Source organism: Hyla sarda, chromosome 8 (genome assembly GCF_029499605.1).
Source record: "Hyla sarda isolate aHylSar1 chromosome 8, aHylSar1.hap1, whole genome shotgun sequence".
Lineage (NCBI taxonomy): Eukaryota > Metazoa > Chordata > Amphibia > Anura > Hylidae > Hyla > Hyla sarda.
In genome coordinates, this window is record NC_079196.1 from 115,901,080 (window position 1) to 115,926,136 (window position 25,057).

Here is a 25,057-nt window from a genome sequence, read left to right on the forward strand (position 1 = left end):
GAAGAAGACGGAAAAAAATATATATAAAAAGAAAAAGAGAGAGAGAGAGAGAGAACTGACTTAGTGAGCGAGTGAGTGAGAGAGTGAGAGTGAGTGAGAGTGAATGAGTGAGTGAGTGATTGAGTGAGTGAGTGAGTGAGTGAGAACAAATGAGTTAAAGCAAGTGAGTGAGAGAGATCGAATGAATGAAAGTCTGAATGACAGAAAGAAAAAAGGATGAAGAAAGAAGCATGAAGAAAAAAAAATGTATATGGAGTTGCTGACATGAGTGCAATCTACAAAGCCGTTGAGGCTGATCCTCATGGGAGGATTATTGCACCAGGACCCTTAGCACTTTTAAAATGCCATTCAATGCCACGGGCTAGATGTAAACTGCAGATGACCATGTTGTGGTAGTTACCATGGATACCCAAGTGATGTGTGAGCTAACACATAGGCCCAACAGATTCCAAGAAGGCCAGAATCACCAGCGGCACCACCATCGATTGTCAGGTCACCCGGATTCAGCAAATACCAGAGTCCAAAATGATGCAGGTTTTATACTGGTTAATTTTCAGTTTATCGTTACAGTTGGTGTTATTCCATGTCGGAAGGGACGCAGCTTACAGCCAGTGGGGTAACTAGAGACAGGCAGGCAGCTATGTGCAACAAAGGTAGGCGTGTTGTTTTCATATGCAGATCTGAAATATTGTCTTATATGCAAGAGGAGGAGTGATGGGGGTTCAGGCAAAAGCCAGGCTATGGATTGCATTGCTAAATGCTCCATCAGAGTGCAATGGTCGCCTGTCCTTTTTTTAAGTGATGATGTGGGTTTAGCCTGTGCTGTATGTATGTATGGGTGGCTGACTGCCACCCACCCAGAAAGTGTATGGGAGGCTGGTTGGCTGCCAGCCTTCCTTCCATTCCTATGAGTAATGTGAGTGCTCATGAAGGGGACATGGTTGGGTCCACCCTTTCCCGGGTTATCCCCTCTAGGCCTTTTGGCTTAGATCAAGTGTAAAAAAAGAAAGGATCTTGCGACAGATCGCATCCTGAGGCACGTTTTTTTTTTGTGTGAATACTTGCACTTGGGTGACTTGTGAGCACATACTGATACATACGTTCCCTATCTGGGGACCATAAATTAAATGGATTTTTGAGAAAGGGAGCTGATTTGGAAGCTTGCTTCTGTCGCCCTATGCATTGACCCGATGTGGCAGTATCTTCGGGTAGTGAACAGTGCACCACCCCATTCCAGTGTTAAAACAAGAAAGATTCTCATTTAATCCTCCGTGGGTTGAGAATTTGAGTTTGAGAATTGGAGACCAAAATGATGAGTTGCACTGACTGGTTTTATGAACGTCTATTCATTTAGCGTTTTAATGACCATGTTTGCACACTGATTGGTGTAAAAAAATAAAATAAAACTAAATAATAATAATCTAGCACACCTGTGCAGGTTTGACATGACATGACAGGTAGCTGTCTTGTGGGTGGTGCTGAATCCTGTTAAATGACATGAGGGTCTCATGCCTATACACAAGGGTGTGTCATTGCTGTTGCTTGACCATGCATTGGTTTCTGTGGTCAGTGAATGATAAAAACAAAATTTACCATCCATTGATGGATGGGAAATCCGCCATGAGGCATTTGTTTTTAGAAACTGCTGCTCACAACCAATGTTGCAATGGAGTGTCTCCATCTGCTGGTGGTATTGGAAAGGCATTAGTGCTATGACAGGGTCTGAAGAAGAAGAAGAAGAAGAAGAAGAAGAAGAAGAAGAAGACGGAAAAAAATATATATAAAAGAAAAAGAAAGAAGAGAGAGAGAGAGAGACTGACTTAGTGAGCGAGTGAGTGAGAGAGTGAGAGTGAGTGAGAGTGAATGAGTGAGTGAGTGATTGAAGTGAGTGAGTGAAGTGAGTGAGAACAAATGAGTTAAAGCAAGTGAGTGAGAGAGATCGAATGAATGAAAGTCTGAATGAGAGAAAGAAAAAAGGATGATGAAGAAAGAAGCTATGAAGAAAAAAAAATGTATATGGAGTTGCTGACATGAGTGCAATCTACAAAGCCGTTGAGGCTGATCCTCATGTGGAGGATTATTGCACCAGGACCCTTAGCACTTTAAAATGCCATTCAATGCCACGGGCTAGATGTAAACTGCAGATGACCATGTTGTGGTAGTTACCATGGATACCCAAGTGAATGTGTGAGCTAACACATAGGCCCAACAGATTCCAAGAAGGCCAGAAATCACCAGCGGCACCACCATCGATTGTCAGGTCACCCGGATTCAGCAAATACCAGAGTCCAAAATGATGCAGGTTTATACTGTTAATTTTCAGTTTATCGTTACAGTTGGTGTTATTCCATGTCGGAAGGGACGCAGCTACAGCCAGTGGGGTAACTAGAGACAGGCAGGCAGCTATGTGCAACAAAGGTAGGCGTGTTGTTTTCATATGCAGATCTGAAATATTGTCTTATATGCAAGAGGAGGAGTGATGGGGGGTTCAGGCAAAAGCCAGGCTATGGATTGCATTGCTAAATGCTCCATCAGAGTGCAATGGTCGCCCTGTCCTTTTTTTAAGTGATGATGTGGTTTAGCCTGTGCTGTATGTATGTATGGGTGGCTGACTGCCACCCACCCAGAAAGTGTATGGGAGGCTGGTTGGCTGCCAGCCTTCCTTCCATTCCTATGAGTAATGTGAGTGCTCATGAAGGGGACATGGTTGGGTCCACCCCTTTCCCGGTTATCCCCTCTAGGCCTTTTGGCTTAGATCAAGTGTAAAAAAAGAAAGGATCTTGCGGACAGATCGCATCCTGAGGCACGTTTTTTTTTGTGTGAATACTTTGCACTTGGGTGACTTGTGAGCACATACTGATACATACGTTCCCTATCTGGGGACCATAAATTAAATGGATTTTTGAGAAAGGGAGCTGATTTGGAAGCTTGCTTCTGTCGCCCTATGCATTGACCCGATGTGGCAGTATCTTCGGGTAGTGAACAGTGCACCACCCCATTCCAGTGTTAAACAAGAAAGATTCTCATTTAATCCTCCATGGGTGAGAATTTGAGTTTGAGAATTGGAGACCAAAATGATGAGTTGCACTGACTGGTTTATGAACGTCTATTCATTTAGCGTTTTAATGACCATGTTTGCACACTGATTGGTGTAAAAAAAATAAAATAAAACTAAATAATAATAATCTAGCACACCTGTGCAGGTTTGACATGACATGACAGGTAGCTGTCTTGTGGGTGGTGCTGAATCCTGTTAAATGACATGAGGGTCTCATGCCTATACACAAGGGTGTGTCATTGCTGTTGCTTGACCATGCATTGGTTTCTGTGGTCAGTGAATGATAAAAACAAAATTTACCATCCATTGATGGATGGGAAATCCGCCATGAGGCATTTGTTTTTAGAAACTGCTGCTCACAACCAATGTTGCAATGGAGTGTCTCCATCTGCTGGTGGTATTGGAAAGGCATTAGTGCTATGACAGGGTCTGAAGAAGAAGAAGAAGAAGAAGAAGAAGAAGAAGAAGAAGACGGAAAAAAATATATATAAAAAGAAAAAGAGAGAGAGAGAGAGAGACTGACTTAGTGAAGCGAGTGAGTGAGAGAGTGAGAGTGAGTGAGATGTGAATGAGTGAGTGAGTGATTGAGTGAGTGAGTGAGTGAGTGAGAACAAATGAGTTAAAGCAAGTGAGTGAGAGAGATCGAATGAATGAAAGTCTGAATGAGAGAAAGAAAAAAGGATGAAGAAAGAAGCATGAAGAAAAAAAAATGTATATGGAGTTGCTGACATGAGTGCAATCTACAAAGCCGTTGAGGCTGATCCTCATGGGAGGATTATTGCACCAGGACCCTTAGCACTTTTAAAATGCCATTCAATGCCACGGGCTAGATGTAAACTGCAGATGACCATGTTGTGGTAGTTACCATGGATACCCAAGTGATGTGTGAGCTAACACATAGGCCCAACAGATTCCAAGAAGGCCAGAATCACCAGCAGGCACCACCATCGATTGTCAGGTCACCCGGATTCAGCAAATACCAGAGTCCAAAATGATGCAGGTTTATACTGTTAATTTTCAGTTTATCGTTACAGTTGGTGTTATTCCATGTCGGAAGGGACGCAGCTACAGCCAGTGGGGTAACTAGAGACAGGCAGGCAGCTATGTGCAACAAAGGTAGGCGTGTTGTTTTCATATGCAGATCTGAAATATTGTCTTATATGCAAGAGGAGGAGTGATGGGGGTTCAGGCAAAAGCCAGGCTATGGATTGCATTGCTAAATGCTCCATCAGAGTGCAATGGTCGCCTGTCCTTTTTTTAAGTGATGATGTGGGTTTAGCCTGTGCTGTATGTATGTATGGGTGGCTGACTGCCACCCACCCAGAAAGTGTATGGGAGGCTGGTTGGCTGCCAGCCTTCCTTCCATTCCTATGAGTAATGTGAGTGCTCATGAAGGGGACATGGTTGGGTCCACCCCTTTCCCGGTTATCCCCTCTAGGCCTTTTGGCTTAGATCAAGTGTAAAAAAAGAAAGGATCTTGCGACAGATCGCATCCTGAGGCACGTTTTTTTTTGTGTGAATACTTGCACTTGGGTGACTTGTGAGCACATACTGATACATACGTTCCCTATCTGGGGACCATAAATTAAATGGATTTTTGAGAAAGGGAGCTGATTTGGAAGCTTGCTTCTGTCGCCCTATGCATTGACCCGATGTGGCAGTATCTTCGGGTAGTGAACAGTGCACCACCCCATTCCAGTGTTAAACAAGAAAGATTCTCATTTAATCCTCCGTGGGTGAGAATTTGAGTTTGAGAATTGGAGACCAAAATGATGAGTTGCACTGACTGGTTTATGAACGTCTATTCATTTAGCGTTTTAATGACCATGTTTGCACACTGATTGGTGTAAAAAAATAAAATAAAACTAAATAATAATAATCTAGCACACCTGTGCAGGTTTGACATGACATGACAGGTAGCTGTCTTGTGGGTGGTGCTGAATCCTGTTAAATGACATGAGGGTCTCATGCCTATACACAAGGGTGTGTCATTGCTGTTGCTTGACCATGCATTGGTTTCTGTGGTCAGTGAATGATAAAAACAAAATTTACCATCCATTGATGGATGGGAAATCCGCCATGAGGCATTTGTTTTTAGAAACTGCTGCTCACAACCAATGTTGCAATGGAGTGTCTCCATCTGCTGGTGGTATTGGAAAGGCATTAGTGCTATGACAGGGTCTGAAGAAGAAGAAGAAGAAGAAGAAGAAGAAGAAGACGGAAAAAAATATATATAAAAAGAAAAAGAGAGAGAGAGAGAGAGACTGACTTAGTGAGCGAGTGAGTGAGAGAGTGAGAGTGAGTGAGAGTGAATGAGTGAGTGAGTGATTGAGTGAGTGAGTGAGTGAGTGAGAACAAATGAGTTAAAGCAAGTGAGTGAGAGAGATCGAATGAATGAAAGTCTGAATGAGAGAAAGAAAAAAGGATGAAGAAAGAAGCATGAAGAAAAAAAAATGTATATGGAGTTGCTGACATGAGTGCAATCTACAAAGCCGTTGAGGCTGATCCTCATGGGAGGATTATTGCACCAGGACCCTTAGCACTTTTAAAATGCCATTCAATGCCACGGGCTAGATGTAAACTGCAGATGACCATGTTGTGGTAGTTACCATGGATACCCAAGTGATGTGTGAGCTAACACATAGGCCCAACAGATTCCAAGAAGGCCAGAATCACCAGCGGCACCACCATCGATTGTCAGGTCACCCGGATTCAGCAAATACCAGAGTCCAAAATGATGCAGGTTTATACTGTTAATTTTCAGTTTATCGTTACAGTTGGTGTTATTCCATGTCGGAAGGGACGCAGCTACAGCCAGTGGGGTAACTAGAGACAGGCAGGCAGCTATGTGCAACAAAGGTAGGCGTGTTGTTTTCATATGCAGATCTGAAATATTGTCTTATATGCAAGAGGAGGAGTGATGGGGGTTCAGGCAAAAGCCAGGCTATGGATTGCATTGCTAAATGCTCCATCAGAGTGCAATGGTCGCCTGTCCTTTTTTTAAGTGATGATGTGGGTTTAGCCTGTGCTGTATGTATGTATGTATGGGTGGCTGACTGCCACCCACCCAGAAAGTGTATGGGAGGCTGGTTGGCTGCCAGCCTTCCTTCCATTCCTATGAGTAATGTGAGTGCTCATGAAGGGGACATGGTTGGGTCCACCCCTTTCCCGGTTATCCCCTCTAGGCCTTTTGGCTTAGATCAAGTGTAAAAAAAGAAAGGATCTTGCGACAGATCGCATCCTGAGGCACGTTTTTTTTTGTGTGAATACTTGCACTTGGGTGACTTGTGAGCACATACTGATACATACGTTCCCTATCTGGGGACCATAAATTAAATGGATTTTTGAGAAAGGGAGCTGATTTGGAAGCTTGCTTCTGTCGCCCTATGCATTGACCCGATGTGGCAGTATCTTCGGGTAGTGAACAGTGCACCACCCCATTCCAGTGTTAAACAAGAAAGATTCTCATTTAATCCTCCGTGGGTGAGAATTTGAGTTTGAGAATTGGAGACCAAAATGATGAGTTGCACTGACTGGTTTATGAACGTCTATTCATTTAGCGTTTTAATGACCATGTTTGCACACTGATTGGTGTAAAAAAATAAAATAAAACTAAATAATAATAATCTAGCACACCTGTGCAGGTTTGACATGACATGACAGGTAGCTGTCTTGTGGGTGGTGCTGAATCCTGTTAAATGACATGAGGGTCTCATGCCTATACACAAGGGTGTGTCATTGCTGTTGCTTGACCATGCATTGGTTTCTGTGGTCAGTGAATGATAAAAACAAAATTTACCATCCATTGATGGATGGGAAATCCGCCATGAGGCATTTGTTTTTAGAAACTGCTGCTCACAACCAATGTTGCAATGGAGTGTCTCCATCTGCTGGTGGTATTGGAAAGGCATTAGTGCTATGACAGGGTCTGAAGAAGAAGAAGAAGAAGAAGAAGAAGAAGAAGACGGAAAAAAATATATATAAAAAGAAAAAGAGAGAGAGAGAGAGAGACTGACTTAGTGAGCGAGTGAGTGAGAGAGTGAGAGTGAGTGAGAGTGAATGAGTGAGTGAGTGATTGAGTGAGTGAGTGAGTGAGTGAGTGAGAACAAATGAGTTAAAGCAAGTGAGTGAGAGAGATCGAATGAATGAAAGTCTGAATGACAGAAAGAAAAAAGGATGAAGAAAGAAGCATGAAGAAAAAAAAATGTATATGGAGTTGCTGACATGAGTGCAATCTACAAAGCCGTTGAGGCTGATCCTCATGGGAGGATTATTGCACCAGGACCCTTAGCACTTTTAAAATGCCATTCAATGCCACGGGCTAGATGTAAACTGCAGATGACCATGTTGTGGTAGTTACCATGGATACCCAAGTGATGTGTGAGCTAACACATAGGCCCAACAGATTCCAAGAAGGCCAGAATCACCAGCGGCACCACCATCGATTGTCAGGTCACCCGGATTCAGCAAATACCAGAGTCCAAAATGATGCAGGTTTATACTGTTAATTTTCAGTTTATCGTTACAGTTGGTGTTATTCCATGTCGGAAGGGACGCAGCTACAGCCAGTGGGGTAACTAGAGACAGGCAGGCAGCTATGTGCAACAAAGGTAGGCGTGTTGTTTTCATATGCAGATCTGAAATATTGTCTTATATGCAAGAGGAGGAGTGATGGGGGTTCAGGCAAAAGCCAGGCTATGGATTGCATTGCTAAATGCTCCATCAGAGTGCAATGGTCGCCTGTCCTTTTTTTAAGTGATGATGTGGGTTTAGCCTGTGCTGTATGTATGTATGGGTGGCTGACTGCCACCCAGAAAGTGTATGGGAGGCTGGTTGGCTGCCAGCCTTCCTTCCATTCCTATGAGTAATGTGAGTGCTCATGAAGGGGACATGGTTGGGTCCACCCCTTTCCCGGTTATCCCCTCTAGGCCTTTTGGCTTAGATCAAGTGTAAAAAAAGAAAGGATCTTGCGACAGATCGCATCCTGAGGCACGTTTTTTTTTGTGTGAATACTTGCACTTGGGTGACTTGTGAGCACATACTGATACATACGTTCCCTATCTGGGGACCATAAATTAAATGGATTTTTGAGAAAGGGAGCTGATTTGGAAGCTTGCTTCTGTCGCCCTATGCATTGACCCGATGTGGCAGTATCTTCGGGTAGTGAACAGTGCACCACCCCATTCCAGTGTTAAACAAGAAAGATTCTCATTTAATCCTCCGTGGGTGAGAATTTGAGTTTGAGAATTGGAGACCAAAATGATGAGTTGCACTGACTGGTTTATGAACGTCTATTCATTTAGCGTTTTAATGACCATGTTTGCACACTGATTGGTGTAAAAAAATAAAATAAAACTAAATAATAATAATCTAGCACACCTGTGCAGGTTTGACATGACATGACAGGTAGCTGTCTTGTGGGTGGTGCTGAATCCTGTTAAATGACATGAGGGTCTCATGCCTATACACAAGGGTGTGTCATTGCTGTTGCTTGACCATGCATTGGTTTCTGTGGTCAGTGAATGATAAAAACAAAATTTACCATCCATTGATGGATGGGAAATCCGCCATGAGGCATTTGTTTTTAGAAACTGCTGCTCACAACCAATGTTGCAATGGAGTGTCTCCATCTGCTGGTGGTATTGGAAAGGCATTAGTGCTATGACAGGGTCTGAAGAAGAAGAAGAAGAAGAAGAAGAAGATGGAAAAAAATATATATAAAAAGAAAAAGAGAGAGAGAGAGAGAGACTGACTTAGTGAGCGAGTGAGTGAGAGAGTGAGAGTGAGTGAGAGTGAATGAGTGAGTGAGTGATTGAGTGAGTGAGTGAGTGAGAACAAATGAGTTAAAGCAAGTGAGTGAGAGAGATCGAATGAATGAAAGTCTGAATGACAGAAAGAAAAAAGGATGAAGAAAGAAGCATGAAGAAAAAAAAATGTATATGGAGTTGCTGACATGAGTGCAATCTACAAAGCCGTTGAGGCTGATCCTCATGGGAGGATTATTGCACCAGGACCCTTAGCACTTTTAAAATGCCATTCAATGCCACGGGCTAGATGTAAACTGCAGATGGCCATGTTGTGGTAGTTACCATGGATACCCAAGTGATGTGTGAGCTAACACATAGGCCCAACAGATTCCAAGAAGGCCAGAATCACCAGCGGCACCACCATCGATTGTCAGGTCACCCGGATTCAGCAAATACCAGAGTCCAAAATGATGCAGGTTTATACTGTTAATTTTCAGTTTATCGTTACAGTTGGTGTTATTCCATGTCGGAAGGGACGCAGCTACAGCCAGTGGGGTAACTAGAGACAGGCAGGCAGCTATGTGCAACAAAGGTAGGCGTGTTGTTTTCATATGCAGATCTGAAATATTGTCTTATATGCAAGAGGAGGAGTGATGGGGGTTCAGGCAAAAGCCAGGCTATGGATTGCATTGCTAAATGCTCCATCAGAGTGCAATGGTCGCCTGTCCTTTTTTTAAGTGATGATGTGGGTTTAGCCTGTGCTGTATGTATGTATGGGTGGCTGACTGCCACCCACCCAGAAAGTGTATGGGAGGCTGGTTGGCTGCCAGCCTTCCTTCCATTCCTATGAGTAATGTGAGTGCTCATGAAGGGGACATGGTTGGGTCCACCCCTTTCCCGGTTATCCCCTCTAGGCCTTTTGGCTTAGATCAAGTGTAAAAAAAGAAAGGATCTTGCGACAGATCGCATCCTGAGGCACGTTTTTTTTTGTGTGAATACTTGCACTTGGGTGACTTGTGAGCACATACTGATACATACGTTCCCTATCTGGGGACCATAAATTAAATGGATTTTTGAGAAAGGGAGCTGATTTGGAAGCTTGCTTCTGTCGCCCTATGCATTGACCCGATGTGGCAGTATCTTCGGGTAGTGAACAGTGCACCACCCCATTCCAGTGTTAAACAAGAAAGATTCTCATTTAATCCTCCGTGGGTGAGAATTTGAGTTTGAGAATTGGAGACCAAAATGATGAGTTGCACTGACTGGTTTATGAACGTCTATTCATTTAGCGTTTTAATGACCATGTTTGCACACTGATTGGTGTAAAAAAATAAAATAAAACTAAATAATAATAATCTAGCACACCTGTGCAGGTTTGACATGACATGACAGGTAGCTGTCTTGTGGGTGGTGCTGAATCCTGTTAAATGACATGAGGGTCTCATGCCTATACACAAGGGTGTGTCATTGCTGTTGCTTGACCATGCATTGGTTTCTGTGGTCAGTGAATGATAAAAACAAAATTTACCATCCATTGATGGATGGGAAATCCGCCATGAGGCATTTGTTTTTAGAAACTGCTGCTCACAACCAATGTTGCAATGGAGTGTCTCCATCTGCTGGTGGTATTGGAAAGGCATTAGTGCTATGACAGGGTCTGAAGAAGAAGAAGAAGAAGAAGAAGACGGAAAAAAATATATATAAAAAGAAAAAGAGAGAGAGAGAGAGAGACTGACTTAGTGAGCGAGTGAGTGAGAGAGTGAGAGTGAGTGAGAGTGAATGAGTGAGTGAGTGATTGAGTGAGTGAGTGAGTGAGAACAAATGAGTTAAAGCAAGTGAGTGAGAGAGATCGAATGAATGAAAGTCTGAATGACAGAAAGAAAAAAGGATGAAGAAAGAAGCATGAAGAAAAAAAAATGTATATGGAGTTGCTGACATGAGTGCAATCTACAAAGCCGTTGAGGCTGATCCTCATGGGAGGATTATTGCACCAGGACCCTTAGCACTTTTAAAATGCCATTCAATGCCACGGGCTAGATGTAAACTGCAGATGACCATGTTGTGGTAGTTACCATGGATACCCAAGTGATGTGTGAGCTAACACATAGGCCCAACAGATTCCAAGAAGGCCAGAATCACCAGCGGCACCACCATCGATTGTCAGGTCACCCGGATTCAGCAAATACCAGAGTCCAAAATGATGCAGGTTTATACTGTTAATTTTCAGTTTATCGTTACAGTTGGTGTTATTCCATGTCGGAAGGGACGCAGCTACAGCCAGTGGGGTAACTAGAGACAGGCAGGCAGCTATGTGCAACAAAGGTAGGCGTGTTGTTTTCATATGCAGATCTGAAATATTGTCTTATATGCAAGAGGAGGAGTGATGGGGGTTCAGGCAAAAGCCAGGCTATGGATTGCATTGCTAAATGCTCCATCAGAGTGCAATGGTCGCCTGTCCTTTTTTTAAGTGATGATGTGGGTTTAGCCTGTGCTGTATGTATGTATGGGTGGCTGACTGCCACCCACCCAGAAAGTGTATGGGAGGCTGGTTGGCTGCCAGCCTTCCTTCCATTCCTATGAGTAATGTGAGTGCTCATGAAGGGGACATGGTTGGGTCCACCCCTTTCCCGGTTATCCCCTCTAGGCCTTTTGGCTTAGATCAAGTGTAAAAAAAGAAAGGATCTTGCGACAGATCGCATCCTGAGGCACGTTTTTTTTTGTGTGAATACTTGCACTTGGGTGACTTGTGAGCACATACTGATACATACGTTCCCTATCTGGGGACCATAAATTAAATGGATTTTTGAGAAAGGGAGCTGATTTGGAAGCTTGCTTCTGTCGCCCTATGCATTGACCCGATGTGGCAGTATCTTCGGGTAGTGAACAGTGCACCACCCCATTCCAGTGTTAAACAAGAAAGATTCTCATTTAATCCTCCGTGGGTGAGAATTTGAGTTTGAGAATTGGAGACCAAAATGATGAGTTGCACTGACTGGTTTATGAACGTCTATTCATTTAGCGTTTTAATGACCATGTTTGCACACTGATTGGTGTAAAAAAATAAAATAAAACTAAATAATAATAATCTAGCACACCTGTGCAGGTTTGACATGACATGACAGGTAGCTGTCTTGTGGGTGGTGCTGAATCCTGTTAAATGACATGAGGGTCTCATGCCTATACACAAGGGTGTGTCATTGCTGTTGCTTGACCATGCATTGGTTTCTGTGGTCAGTGAATGATAAAAACAAAATTTACCATCCATTGATGGATGGGAAATCCGCCATGAGGCATTTGTTTTTAGAAACTGCTGCTCACAACCAATGTTGCAATGGAGTGTCTCCATCTGCTGGTGGTATTGGAAAGGCATTAGTGCTATGACAGGATCTGAAGAAGAAGAAGAAGAAGAAGAAGAAGACGGAAAAAAATATATATAAAAAGAAAAAGAGAGAGAGAGAGAGAGACTGACTTAGTGAGCGAGTGAGTGAGAGAGTGAGAGTGAGTGAGAGTGAATGAGTGATTGAGTGAGTGAGTGAGTGAGAACAAATGAGTTAAAGCAAGTGAGTGAGAGAGATCGAATGAATGAAAGTCTGAATGACAGAAAGAAAAAAGGATGAAGAAAGAAGCATGAAGAAAAAAAAATGTATATGGAGTTGCTGACATGAGTGCAATCTACAAAGCCGTTGAGGCTGATCCTCATGGGAGGATTATTGCACCAGGACCCTTAGCACTTTTAAAATGCCATTCAATGCCACGGGCTAGATGTAAACTGCAGATGACCATGTTGTGGTAGTTACCATGGATACCCAAGTGATGTGTGAGCTAACACATAGGCCCAACAGATTCCAAGAAGGCCAGAATCACCAGCGGCACCACCATCGATTGTCAGGTCACCCGGATTCAGCAAATACCAGAGTCCAAAATGATGCAGGTTTATACTGTTAATTTTCAGTTTATCGTTACAGTTGGTGTTATTCCATGTCGGAAGGGACGCAGCTACAGCCAGTGGGGTAACTAGAGACAGGCAGGCAGCTATGTGCAACAAAGGTAGGCGTGTTGTTTTCATATGCAGATCTGAAATATTGTCTTATATGCAAGAGGAGGAGTGATGGGGGTTCAGGCAAAAGCCAGGCTATGGATTGCATTGCTAAATGCTCCATCAGAGTGCAATGGTCGCCTGTCCTTTTTTTAAGTGATGATGTGGGTTTAGCCTGTGCTGTATGTATGTATGGGTGGCTGACTGCCACCCACCCAGAAAGTGTATGGGAGGCTGGTTGGCTGCCAGCCTTCCTTCCATTCCTATGAGTAATGTGAGTGCTCATGAAGGGGACATGGTTGGGTCCACCCCTTTCCCGGTTATCCCCTCTAGGCCTTTTGGCTTAGATCAAGTGTAAAAAAAGAAAGGATCTTGCGACAGATCGCATCCTGAGGCACGTTTTTTTTTGTGTGAATACTTGCACTTGGGTGACTTGTGAGCACATACTGATACATACGTTCCCTATCTGGGGACCATAAATTAAATGGATTTTTGAGAAAGGGAGCTGATTTGGAAGCTTGCTTCTGTCGCCCTATGCATTGACCCGATGTGGCAGTATCTTCGGGTAGTGAACAGTGCACCACCCCATTCCAGTGTTAAACAAGAAAGATTCTCATTTAATCCTCCGTGGGTGAGAATTTGAGTTTGAGAATTGGAGACCAAAATGATGAGTTGCACTGACTGGTTTATGAACGTCTATTCATTTAGCGTTTTAATGACCATGTTTGCACACTGATTGGTGTAAAAAAATAAAATAAAACTAAATAATAATAATCTAGCACACCTGTGCAGGTTTGACATGACATGACAGGTAGCTGTCTTGTGGGTGGTGCTGAATCCTGTTAAATGACATGAGGGTCTCATGCCTATACACAAGGGTGTGTCATTGCTGTTGCTTGACCATGCATTGGTTTCTGTGGTCAGTGAATGATAAAAACAAAATTTACCATCCATTGATGGATGGGAAATCCGCCATGAGGCATTTGTTTTTAGAAACTGCTGCTCACAACCAATGTTGCAATGGAGTGTCTCCATCTGCTGGTGGTATTGGAAAGGCATTAGTGCTATGACAGGGTCTGAAGAAGAAGAAGAAGAAGAAGAAGAAGAAGACGGAAAAAAATATATATAAAAAGAAAAAGAGAGAGAGAGACTGACTTAGTGAGCGAGTGAGTGAGAGAGTGAGAGTGAGTGAGAGTGAATGAGTGAGTGAGTGATTGAGTGAGTGAGTGAGTGAGTGAGAACAAATGAGTTAAAGCAAGTGAGTGAGAGAGATCGAATGAATGAAAGTCTGAATGACAGAAAGAAAAAAGGATGAAGAAAGAAGCATGAAGAAAAAAAAATGTATATGGAGTTGCTGACATGAGTGCAATCTACAAAGCCGTTGAGGCTGATCCTCATGGGAGGATTATTGCACCAGGACCCTTAGCACTTTTAAAATGCCATTCAATGCCACGGGCTAGATGTAAACTGCAGATGACCATGTTGTGGTAGTTACCATGGATACCCAAGTGATGTGTGAGCTAACACATAGGCCCAACAGATTCCAAGAAGGCCAGAATCACCAGCGGCACCACCATCGATTGTCAGGTCACCCGGATTCAGCAAATACCAGAGTCCAAAATGATGCAGGTTTATACTGTTCATTTTCAGTTTATCGTTACAGTTGGTGTTATTCCATGTCGGAAGGGACGCAGCTACAGCCAGTGGGGTAACTAGAGACAGGCAGGCAGCTATGTGCAACAAAGGTAGGCGTGTTGTTTTCATATGCAGATCTGAAATATTGTCTTATATGCAAGAGGAGGAGTGATGGGGGTTCAGGCAAAAGCCAGGCTATGGATTGCATTGCTAAATGCTCCATCAGAGTGCAATGGTCGCCTGTCCTTTTTTTAAGTGATGATGTGGGTTTAGCCTGTGCTGTATGTATGTATGGGTGGCTGACTGCCACCCACCCAGAAAGTGTATGGGAGGCTGGTTGGCTGCCAGCCTTCCTTCCATTCCTATGAGTAATGTGAGTGCTCATGAAGGGGACATGGTTGGGTCCACCCCTTTCCCGGTTATCCCCTCTAGGCCTTTTGGCTTAGATCAAGTGTAAAAAAAGAAAGGATCTTGCGACAGATCGCATCCTGAGGCACGTTTTTTTTTGTGTGAATACTTGCACTTGGGTGACTTGTGAGCACATACTGATACATACGTTCCCTATCTGGGGACCATAAATTAAATGGATTTTTGAGAAAGGGAGCTGATTTGGAAGCTTGCTTCTGTCGCCCTATGCATTGACCCGATGTGGCAGTATCTTCGGGTAGTGAACAGTGCACCACCCCATTCCAGTGTTAAACAAGAAAGATTCTCATTTAATCCTCCGTGGGTGAGAATTTGAGTTTGAGAATTGGAGACCAAAATGATGAGTTGCACTGACTGGTTTATGAACGTCTATTCATTTAGCGTTTTAATGACCATGTTTGCACACTGATTGGTGTAAAAAAATAAAATAAAACTAAATAATAATAATCTAGCACACCTGTGCAGGTTTGACATGACATGACAGGTAGCTGTCTTGTGGGTGGTGCTGAATCCTGTTAAATGACATGAGGGTCTCATGCCTATACACAAGGGTGTGTCATTGCTGTTGCTTGACCATGCATTGGTTTCTGTGGTCAGTGAATGATAAAAACAAAATTTACCATCCATTGATGGATGGGAAATCCGCCATGAGGCATTTGTTTTTAGAAACTGCTGCTCACAACCAATGTTGCAATGGAGTGTCTCCATCTGCTGGTGGTATTGGAAAGGCATTAGTGCTATGACAGGGTCTGAAGAAGAAGAAGAAGAAGAAGAAGAAGAAGACGGAAAAAAATATATATAAAAAGAAAAAGAGAGAGAGAGAGAGAGACTGACTTAGTGAGCGAGTGAGTGAGAGAGTGAGAGTGAGTGAGAGTGAATGAGTGAGTGAGTGATTGAGTGAGTGAGTGAGTGAGTGAGAACAAATGAGTTAAAGCAAGTGAGTGAGAGAGATCGAATGAATGAAAGTCTGAATGACAGAAAGAAAAAAGGATGAAGAAAGAAGCATGAAGAAAAAAAAATGTATATGGAGTTGCTGACATGAGTGCAATCTACAAAGCCGTTGAGGCTGATCCTCATGGGAGGATTATTGCACCAGGACCCTTAGCACTTTTAAAATGCCATTCAATGCCACGGGCTAGATGTAAACTGCAGATGACCATGTTGTGGTAGTTACCATGGATACCCAAGTGATGTGTGAGCTAACACATAGGCCCAACAGATTCCAAGAAGGCCAGAATCACCAGCGGCACCACCATCGATTGTCAGGTCACCCGGATTCAGCAAATACCAGAGTCCAAAATGATGCAGGTTTATACTGTTAATTTTCAGTTTATCGTTACAGTTGGTGTTATTCCATGTCGGAAGGGACGCAGCTACAGCCAGTGGGGTAACTAGAGACAGGCAGGCAGCTATGTGCAACAAAGGTAGGCGTGTTGTTTTCATATGCAGATCTGAAATATTGTCTTATATGCAAGAGGAGGAGTGATGGGGGTTCAGGCAAAAGCCAGGCTATGGATTGCATTGCTAAATGCTCCATCAGAGTGCAATGGTCGCCTGTCCTTTTTTTAAGTGATGATGTGGGTTTAGCCTGTGCTGTATGTATGTATGGGTGGCTGACTGCCACCCACCCAGAAAGTGTATGGGAGGCTGGTTGGCTGCCAGCCTTCCTTCCATTCCTATGAGTAATGTGAGTGCTCATGAAGGGGACATGGTTGGGTCCACCCCTTTCCCGGTTATCCCCTCTAGGCCTTTTGGCTTAGATCAAGTGTAAAAAAAGAAAGGATCTTGCGACAGATCGCATCCTGAGGCACGTTTTTTTTTGTGTGAATACTTGCACTTGGGTGACTTGTGAGCACATACTGATACATACGTTCCCTATCTGGGGACCATAAATTAAATGGATTTTTGAGAAAGGGAGCTGATTTGGAAGCTTGCTTCTGTCGCCCTATGCATTGACCCGATGTGGCAGTATCTTCGGGTAGTGAACAGTGCACCACCCCATTCCAGTGTTAAACAAGAAAGATTCTCATTTAATCCTCCGTGGGTGAGAATTTGAGTTTGAGAATTGGAGACCAAAATGATGAGTTGCACTGACTGGTTTATGAACGTCTATTCATTTAGCGTTTTAATGACCATGTTTGCACACTGATTGGTGTAAAAAAATAAAATAAAACTAAATAATAATAATCTAGCACACCTGTGCAGGTTTGACATGACATGACAGGTAGCTGTCTTGTGGGTGGTGCTGAATCCTGTTAAATGACATGAGGGTCTCATGCCTATACACAAGGGTGTGTCATTGCTGTTGCTTGACCATGCATTGGTTTCTGTGGTCAGTGAATGATAAAAACAAAATTTACCATCCATTGATGGATGGGAAATCCGCCATGAGGCATTTGTTTTTAGAAACTGCTGCTCACAACCAATGTTGCAATGGAGTGTCTCCATCTGCTGGTGGTATTGGAAAGGCATTAGTGCTATGACAGGGTCTGAAGAAGAAGAAGAAGAAGAAGAAGAAGAAGAAGAAGACGGAAAAAAATATATATAAAAAGAAAAAGAGAGAGAGAGAGAGACTGACTTAGTGAGCGAGTGAGTGAGAGAGTGAGAGTGAGTGAGAGTGAATGAGTGAGTGAGTGATTGAGTGAGTGAGTGAGTGAGTGAGAACAAATGAGTTAAAGCAAGTGAGTGAGAGAGATCGAATGAATGAAAGTCTGAATGACAGAAAGAAAAAAGGATGAAGAAAGAAGCATGAAGAAAAAAAAATGTATATGGAGTTGCTGACATGAGTGCAATCTACAAAGCCGTTGAGGCTGATCCTCATGGGAGGATTATTGCACCAGGACCCTTAGCACTTTTAAAATGCCATTCAATGCCACGGGCTAGATGTAAACTGCAGATGACCATGTTGTGGTAGTTACCATGGATACCCAAGTGATGTGTGAGCTAACACATAGGCCCAACAGATTCCAAGAAGGCCAGAATCACCAGCGGCACCACCATCGATTGTCAGGTCACCCGGATTCAGCAAATACCAGAGTCCAAAATGATGCAGGTTTATACTGTTAATTTTCAGTTTATCGTTACAGTTGGTGTTATTCCATGTCGGAAGGGACGCAGCTACAGCCAGTGGGGTAACTAGAGACAGGCAGGCAGCTATGTGCAACAAAGGTAGGCGTGTTGTTTTCATATGCAGATCTGAAATATTGTCTTATATGCAAGAGGAGGAGTGATGGGGGTTCAGGCAAAAGCCAGGCTATGGATTGCATTGCTAAATGCTCCATCAGAGTGCAATGGTCGCCTGTCCTTTTTTTAAGTGATGATGTGGGTTTAGCCTGTGCTGTATGTATGTATGGGTGGCTGACTGCCACCCACCCAGAAAGTGTATGGGAGGCTGGTTGGCTGCCAGCCTTCCTTCCATTCCTATGAGTAATGTGAGTGCTCATGAAGGGGACATGGTTGGGTCCACCCCTTTCCCGGTTATCCCCTCTAGGCCTTTTGGCTTAGATCAAGTGTAAAAAAAGAAAGGATCTTGCGACAGATCGCATCCTGAGGCACGTTTTTTTTGTGTGAATACTTGCACTTGGGTGACTTGTGAGCACATACTGATACATACGTTCCCTATCTGGGGACCATAAATTAAATGGATTTTTGAGAAAGGGAGCTGATTTGGAAGCTTGCTTCTGTCGCCCTATGCATTGACCCGATGTGGCAGTATCTTCGGGTAGTGAACAGTGCACCACCCCATTCCAGTGTTAAACAAGAAAGATTCTCATTTAATCCTCCGTGGGTGAGAATTTGAGTTTGAGAATTGGAGACCAAAATGATGAGTTGCACTGACTGGTTTATGAACGTCTATTCATTTAGCGTTTTAATGACCATGTTTGCACACTGATTGGTGTAAAAAAATAAAATAAAACTAAATAATAATAATCTAGCACACCTGTGCAGGTTTGACATGACATGACAGGTAGCTGTCTTGTGGGTGGTGCTGAATCCTGTTAAATGACATGAGGGTCTCATGCCTATACACAAGGGTGTGTCATTGCTGTTGCTTGACCATGCATTGGTTTCTGTGGTCAGTGAATGATAAAAACAAAATTTACCATCCATTGATGGATGGGAAATCCGCCATGAGGCATTTGTTTTTAGAAACTGCTGCTCACAACCAATGTTGCAATGGAGTGTCTCCATCTGCTGGTGGTATTGGAAAGGCATTAGTGCTATGACAGGGTCTGAAGAAGAAGAAGAAGAAGAAGACGGAAAAAAATATATATAAAAAGAAAAAGAGAGAGAGAGAGAGAGACTGACTTAGTGAGCGAGTGAGTGAGAGAGTGAGAGTGAGTGAGAGTGAATGAGTGAGTGAGTGATTGAGTGAGTGAGTGAGTGAGTGAGAACAAATGAGTTAAAGCAAGTGAGTGAGAGAGATCGAATGAATGAAAGTCTGAATGACAGAAAGAAAAAAGGATGAAGAAAGAAGCATGAAGAAAAAAAAATGTATATGGAGTTGCTGACATGAGTGCAATCTACAAAGCCGTTGAGGCTGATCCTCATGGGAGGATTATTGCACCAGGACCCTTAGCACTTTTAAAATGCCATTCAATGCCACGGGCTAGATGTAAACTGCAGATGACCATGTTGTGGTAGTTACCATGGATACCCAAGTGATGTGTGAGCTAACACATAGGCCCAACAGATTCCAAGAAGGCCAGAATCACCAGCGGCACCACCATCGATTGTCAGGTCACCCGGATTCAGCAAATACCAGAGTCCAAAATGATGCAGGTTTATACTGTTAATTTTCAGTTTATCGTTACAGTTGGTGTTATTCCATGTCGGAAGGGACGCAGCTACAGCCAGTGGGGTAACTAGAGACAGGCAGGCAGCTATGTGCAACAAAGGTAGGCGTGTTGTTTTCATATGCAGATCTGAAATATTGTCTTACATGCAAGAGGAGGAGTGATGGGGGTTCAGGCAAAAGCCAGGCTATGGATTGCATTGCTAAATGCTCCATCAGAGTGCAATGGTCGCCTGTCCTTTTTTTAAGTGATGATGTGGGTTTAGCCTGTGCTGTATGTATGTATGGGTGGCTGACTGCCACCCACCCAGAAAGTGTATGGGAGGCTGGTTGGCTGCCAGCCTTCCTTCCATTCCTATGAGTAATGTGAGTGCTCATGAAGGGGACATGGTTGGGTCCACCCCTTTCCCGGTTATCCCCTCTAGGCCTTTTGGCTTAGATCAAGTGTAAAAAAAGAAAGGATCTTGCGACAGATCGCATCCTGAGGCACGTTTTTTTTTGTGTGAATACTTGCACTTGGGTGACTTGTGAGCACATACTGATACATACGTTCCCTATCTGGGGACCATAAATTAAATGGATTTTTGAGAAAGGGAGCTGATTTGGAAGCTTGCTTCTGTCGCCCTATGCATTGACCCGATGTGGCAGTATCTTCGGGTAGTGAACAGTGCACCACCCCATTCCAGTGTTAAACAAGAAAGATTCTCATTTAATCCTCCGTGGGTGAGAATTTGAGTTTGAGAATTGGAGACCAAAATGATGAGTTGCACTGACTGGTTTATGAACGTCTATTCATTTAGCGTTTTAATGACCATGTTTGCACACTGATTGGTGTAAAAAAATAAAATAAAACTAAATAATAATAATCTAGCACACCTGTGCAGGTTTGACATGACATGACAGGTAGCTGTCTTGTGGGTGGTGCTGAATCCTGTTAAATGACATGAGGGTCTCATGCCTATACACAAGGGTGTGTCATTGCTGTTGCTTGACCATGCATTGGTTTCTGTGGTCAGTGAATGATAAAAACAAAATTTACCATCCATTGATGGATGGGAAATCCGCCATGAGGCATTTGTTTTTAGAAACTGCTGCTCACAACCAATGTTGCAATGGAGTGTCTCCATCTGCTGGTGGTATTGGAAAGGCATTAGTGCTATGACAGGGTCTGAAGAAGAAGAAGAAGAAGAAGAAGAAGAAGAAGACGGAAAAAAATATATATAAAAAGAAAAAGAGAGAGAGAGAGAGAGACTGACTTAGTGAGCGAGTGAGTGAGAGAGTGAGAGTGAGTGAGAGTGAATGAGTGAGTGAGTGATTGAGTGAGTGAGTGAGTGAGTGAGAACAAATGAGTTAAAGCAAGTGAGTGAGAGAGATCGAATGAATGAAAGTCTGAATGACAGAAAGAAAAAAGGATGAAGAAAGAAGCATGAAGAAAAAAAAATGTATATGGAGTTGCTGACATGAGTGCAATCTACAAAGCCGTTGAGGCTGATCCTCATGGGAGGATTATTGCACCAGGACCCTTAGCACTTTTAAAATGCCATTCAATGCCACGGGCTAGATGTAAACTGCAGATGACCATGTTGTGGTAGTTACCATGGATACCCAAGTGATGTGTGAGCTAACACATAGGCCCAACAGATTCCAAGAAGGCCAGAATTACCAGCGGCACCACCATCGATTGTCAGGTCACCCGGATTCAGCAAATACCAGAGTCCAAAATGATGCAGGTTTATACTGTTAATTTTCAGTTTATCGTTACAGTTGGTGTTATTCCATGTCGGAAGGGACGCAGCTACAGCCAGTGGGGTAACTAGAGACAGGCAGGCAGCTATGTGCAACAAAGGTAGGCGTGTTGTTTTCATATGCAGATCTGAAATATTGTCTTATATGCAAGAGGAGGAGTGATGGGGGTTCAGGCAAAAGCCAGGCTATGGATTGCATTGCTAAATGCTCCATCAGAGTGCAATGGTCGCCTGTCCTTTTTTTAAGTGATGATGTGGGTTTAGCCTGTGCTGTATGTATGTATGGGTGGCTGACTGCCACCCACCCAGAAAGTGTATGGGAGGCTGGTTGGCTGCCAGCCTTCCTTCCATTCCTATGAGTAATGTGAGTGCTCATGAAGGGGACATGGTTGGGTCCACCCCTTTCCCGGTTATCCCCTCTAGGCCTTTTGGCTTAGATCAAGTGTAAAAAAAGAAAGGATCTTGCGACAGATCGCATCCTGAGGCACGTTTTTTTTTGTGTGAATACTTGCACTTGGGTGACTTGTGAGCACATACTGATACATACGTTCCCTATCTGGGGACCATAAATTAAATGGATTTTTGAGAAAGGGAGCTGATTTGGAAGCTTGCTTCTGTCGCCCTATGCATTGACCCGATGTGGCAGTATCTTCGGGTAGTGAACAGTGCACCACCCCATTCCAGTGTTAAACAAGAAAGATTCTCATTTAATCCTCCGTGGGTGAGAATTTGAGTTTGAGAATTGGAGACCAAAATGATGAGTTGCACTGACTGGTTTATGAACGTCTATTCATTTAGCGTTTTAATGACCATGTTTGCACACAGATTGGTGTAAAAAAATAAAATAAAACTAAATAATAATAATCTAGCACACCTGTGCAGGTTTGACATGACATGACAGGTAGCTGTCTTGTGGGTGGTGCTGAATCCTGTTAAATGACATGAGGGTCTCATGCCTATACACAAGGGTGTGTCATTGCTGTTGCTTGACCATGCATTGGTTTCTGTGGTCAGTGAATGATAAAAACAAAATTTACCATCCATTGATGGATGGGAAATCCGCCATGAGGCATTTGTTTTTAGAAACTGCTGCTCACAACCAATGTTGCAATGGAGTGTCTCCATCTGCTGGTGGTATTGGAAAGGCATTAGTGCTATGACAGGGTCTGAAGAAGAAGAAGAAGAAGAAGAAGAAGAAGAAGAAGACGGAAAAAAATATATATAAAAAGAAAAAGAGAGAGAGAGACTGACTTAGTGAGCGAGTGAGTGAGAGAGTGAGAGTGAGTGAGAGTGAATGAGTGAGTGAGTGATTGAGTGAGTGAGTGAGTGAGTGAGAACAAATGAGTTAAAGCAAGTGAGTGAGAGAGATCGAATGAATGAAAGTCTGAATGACAGAAAGAAAAAAGGATGAAGAAAGAAGCATGAAGAAAAAAAAATGTATATGGAGTTGCTGACATGAGTGCAATCTACAAAGCCGTTGAGGCTGATCCTCATGGGAGGATTATTGCACCAGGACCCTTAGCACTTTTAAAATGCCATTCAATGCCACGGGCTAGATGTAAACTGCAGATGACCATGTTGTGGTAGTTACCATGGATACCCAAGTGATGTGTGAGCTAACACATAGGCCCAACAGATTCCAAGAAGGCCAGAATCACCAGCGGCACCACCATCGATTGTCAGGTCACCCGGATTCAGCAAATACCAGAGTCCAAAATGATGCAGGTTTATACTGTTAATTTTCAGTTTATCGTTACAGTTGGTGTTATTCCATGTCGGAAGGGACGCAGCTACAGCCAGTGGGGTAACTAGAGACAGGCAGGCAGCTATGTGCAACAAAGGTAGGCGTGTTGTTTTCATATGCAGATCTGAAATATTGTCTTATATGCAAGAGGAGGAGTGATGGGGGTTCAGGCAAAAGCCAGGCTATGGATTGCATTGCTAAATGCTCCATCAGAGTGCAATGGTCGCCTGTCCTTTTTTTAAGTGATGATGTGGGTTTAGCCTGTGCTGTATGTATGTATGGGTGGCTGACTGCCACCCACCCAGAAAGTGTATGGGAGGCTGGTTGGCTGCCAGCCTTCCTTCCATTCCTATGAGTAATGTGAGTGCTCATGAAGGGGACATGGTTGGGTCCACCCCTTTCCCGGTTATCCCCTCTAGGCCTTTTGGCTTAGATCAAGTGTAAAAAAAGAAAGGATCTTGCGACAGATCGCATCCTGAGGCACGTTTTTTTTTGTGTGAATACTTGCACTTGGGTGACTTGTGAGCACATACTGATACATACGTTCCCTATCTGGGGACCATAAATTAAATGGATTTTTGAGAAAGGGAGCTGATTTGGAAGCTTGCTTCTGTCGCCCTATGCATTGACCCGATGTGGCAGTATCTTCGGGTAGTGAACAGTGCACCACCCCATTCCAGTGTTAAACAAGAAAGATTCTCATTTAATCCTCCGTGGGTGAGAATTTGAGTTTGAGAATTGGAGACCAAAATGATGAGTTGCACTGACTGGTTTATGAACGTCTATTCATTTAGCGTTTTAATGACCATGTTTGCACACTGATTGGTGTAAAAAAATAAAATAAAACTAAATAATAATAATCTAGCACACCTGTGCAGGTTTGACATGACATGACAGGTAGCTGTCTTGTGGGTGGTGCTGAATCCTGTTAAATGACATGAGGGTCTCATGCCTATACACAAGGGTGTGTCATTGCTGTTGCTTGACCATGCATTGGTTTCTGTGGTCAGTGAATGATAAAAACAAAATTTACCATCCATTGATGGATGGGAAATCCGCCATGAGGCATTTGTTTTTAGAAACTGCTGCTCACAACCAATGTTGCAATGGAGTGTCTCCATCTGCTGGTGGTATTGGAAAGGCATTAGTGCTATGACAGGGTCTGAAGAAGAAGAAGAAGAAGAAGAAGAAGAAGAAGACGGAAAAACATATATATAAAAAGAAAAAGAGAGAGAGAGAGAGAGACTGACTTAGTGAGCGAGTGAGTGAGAGAGTGAGAGTGAGTGAGAGTGAATGAGTGAGTGAGTGATTGAGTGAGTGAGTGAGTGAGTGAGTGAGAACAAATGAGTTAAAGCAAGTGAGTGAGAGAGATCGAATGAATGAAAGTCTGAATGACAGAAAGAAAAAAGGATGAAGAAAGAAGCATGAAGAAAAAAAAATGTATATGGAGTTGCTGACATGAGTGCAATCTACAAAGCCGTTGAGGCTGATCCTCATGGGAGGATTATTGCACCAGGACCCTTAGCACTTTTAAAATGCCATTCAATGCCACGGGCTAGATGTAAACTGCAGATGACCATGTTGTGGTAGTTACCATGGATACCCAAGTGATGTGTGAGCTAACACATAGGCCCAACAGATTCCAAGAAGGCCAGAATCACCAGCGGCACCACCATCGATTGTCAGGTCACCCGGATTCAGCAAATACCAGAGTCCAAAATGATGCAGGTTTATACTGTTAATTTTCAGTTTATCGTTACAGTTGGTGTTATTCCATGTCGGAAGGGACGCAGCTACAGCCAGTGGGGTAACTAGAGACAGGCAGGCAGCTATGTGCAACAAAGGTAGGCGTGTTGTTTTCATATGCAGAT

The 25,057-nt window shown here is 43.3% G+C and overlaps 14 pseudogenes; all 14 read left to right on the top strand.

Moving 5' to 3' along the window:
* Positions 1-964: 964 nt before the first annotated feature.
* Positions 965-1,229, top strand: LOC130288061 (U2 spliceosomal RNA; annotated as a pseudogene).
* A 1,501-nt stretch (positions 1,230-2,730) lies between these two features.
* Positions 2,731-2,996, top strand: LOC130288230 (U2 spliceosomal RNA; annotated as a pseudogene).
* A 1,489-nt stretch (positions 2,997-4,485) lies between these two features.
* On the top strand, positions 4,486-4,749 carry LOC130286917 (U2 spliceosomal RNA; annotated as a pseudogene).
* Positions 4,750-6,232: 1,483 nt separating this feature from the next.
* Positions 6,233-6,496, top strand: LOC130286919 (U2 spliceosomal RNA; annotated as a pseudogene).
* Positions 6,497-7,975: 1,479 nt separating this feature from the next.
* On the top strand, positions 7,976-8,239 carry LOC130286920 (U2 spliceosomal RNA; annotated as a pseudogene).
* Positions 8,240-9,708: 1,469 nt separating this feature from the next.
* On the top strand, positions 9,709-9,972 carry LOC130286921 (U2 spliceosomal RNA; annotated as a pseudogene).
* Positions 9,973-11,438: 1,466 nt separating this feature from the next.
* On the top strand, positions 11,439-11,702 carry LOC130286922 (U2 spliceosomal RNA; annotated as a pseudogene).
* A 1,461-nt stretch (positions 11,703-13,163) lies between these two features.
* Positions 13,164-13,427, top strand: LOC130286923 (U2 spliceosomal RNA; annotated as a pseudogene).
* Positions 13,428-14,897: 1,470 nt separating this feature from the next.
* LOC130286925 (U2 spliceosomal RNA) lies at positions 14,898-15,161 on the top strand (annotated as a pseudogene).
* Positions 15,162-16,637: 1,476 nt separating this feature from the next.
* Positions 16,638-16,901, top strand: LOC130286926 (U2 spliceosomal RNA; annotated as a pseudogene).
* A 1,480-nt stretch (positions 16,902-18,381) lies between these two features.
* Positions 18,382-18,644, top strand: LOC130288839 (U2 spliceosomal RNA; annotated as a pseudogene).
* A 1,467-nt stretch (positions 18,645-20,111) lies between these two features.
* LOC130286927 (U2 spliceosomal RNA) lies at positions 20,112-20,375 on the top strand (annotated as a pseudogene).
* A 1,479-nt stretch (positions 20,376-21,854) lies between these two features.
* On the top strand, positions 21,855-22,118 carry LOC130286928 (U2 spliceosomal RNA; annotated as a pseudogene).
* A 1,476-nt stretch (positions 22,119-23,594) lies between these two features.
* LOC130286929 (U2 spliceosomal RNA) lies at positions 23,595-23,858 on the top strand (annotated as a pseudogene).
* The last annotated feature ends 1,199 nt before the right edge of the window (positions 23,859-25,057 follow it).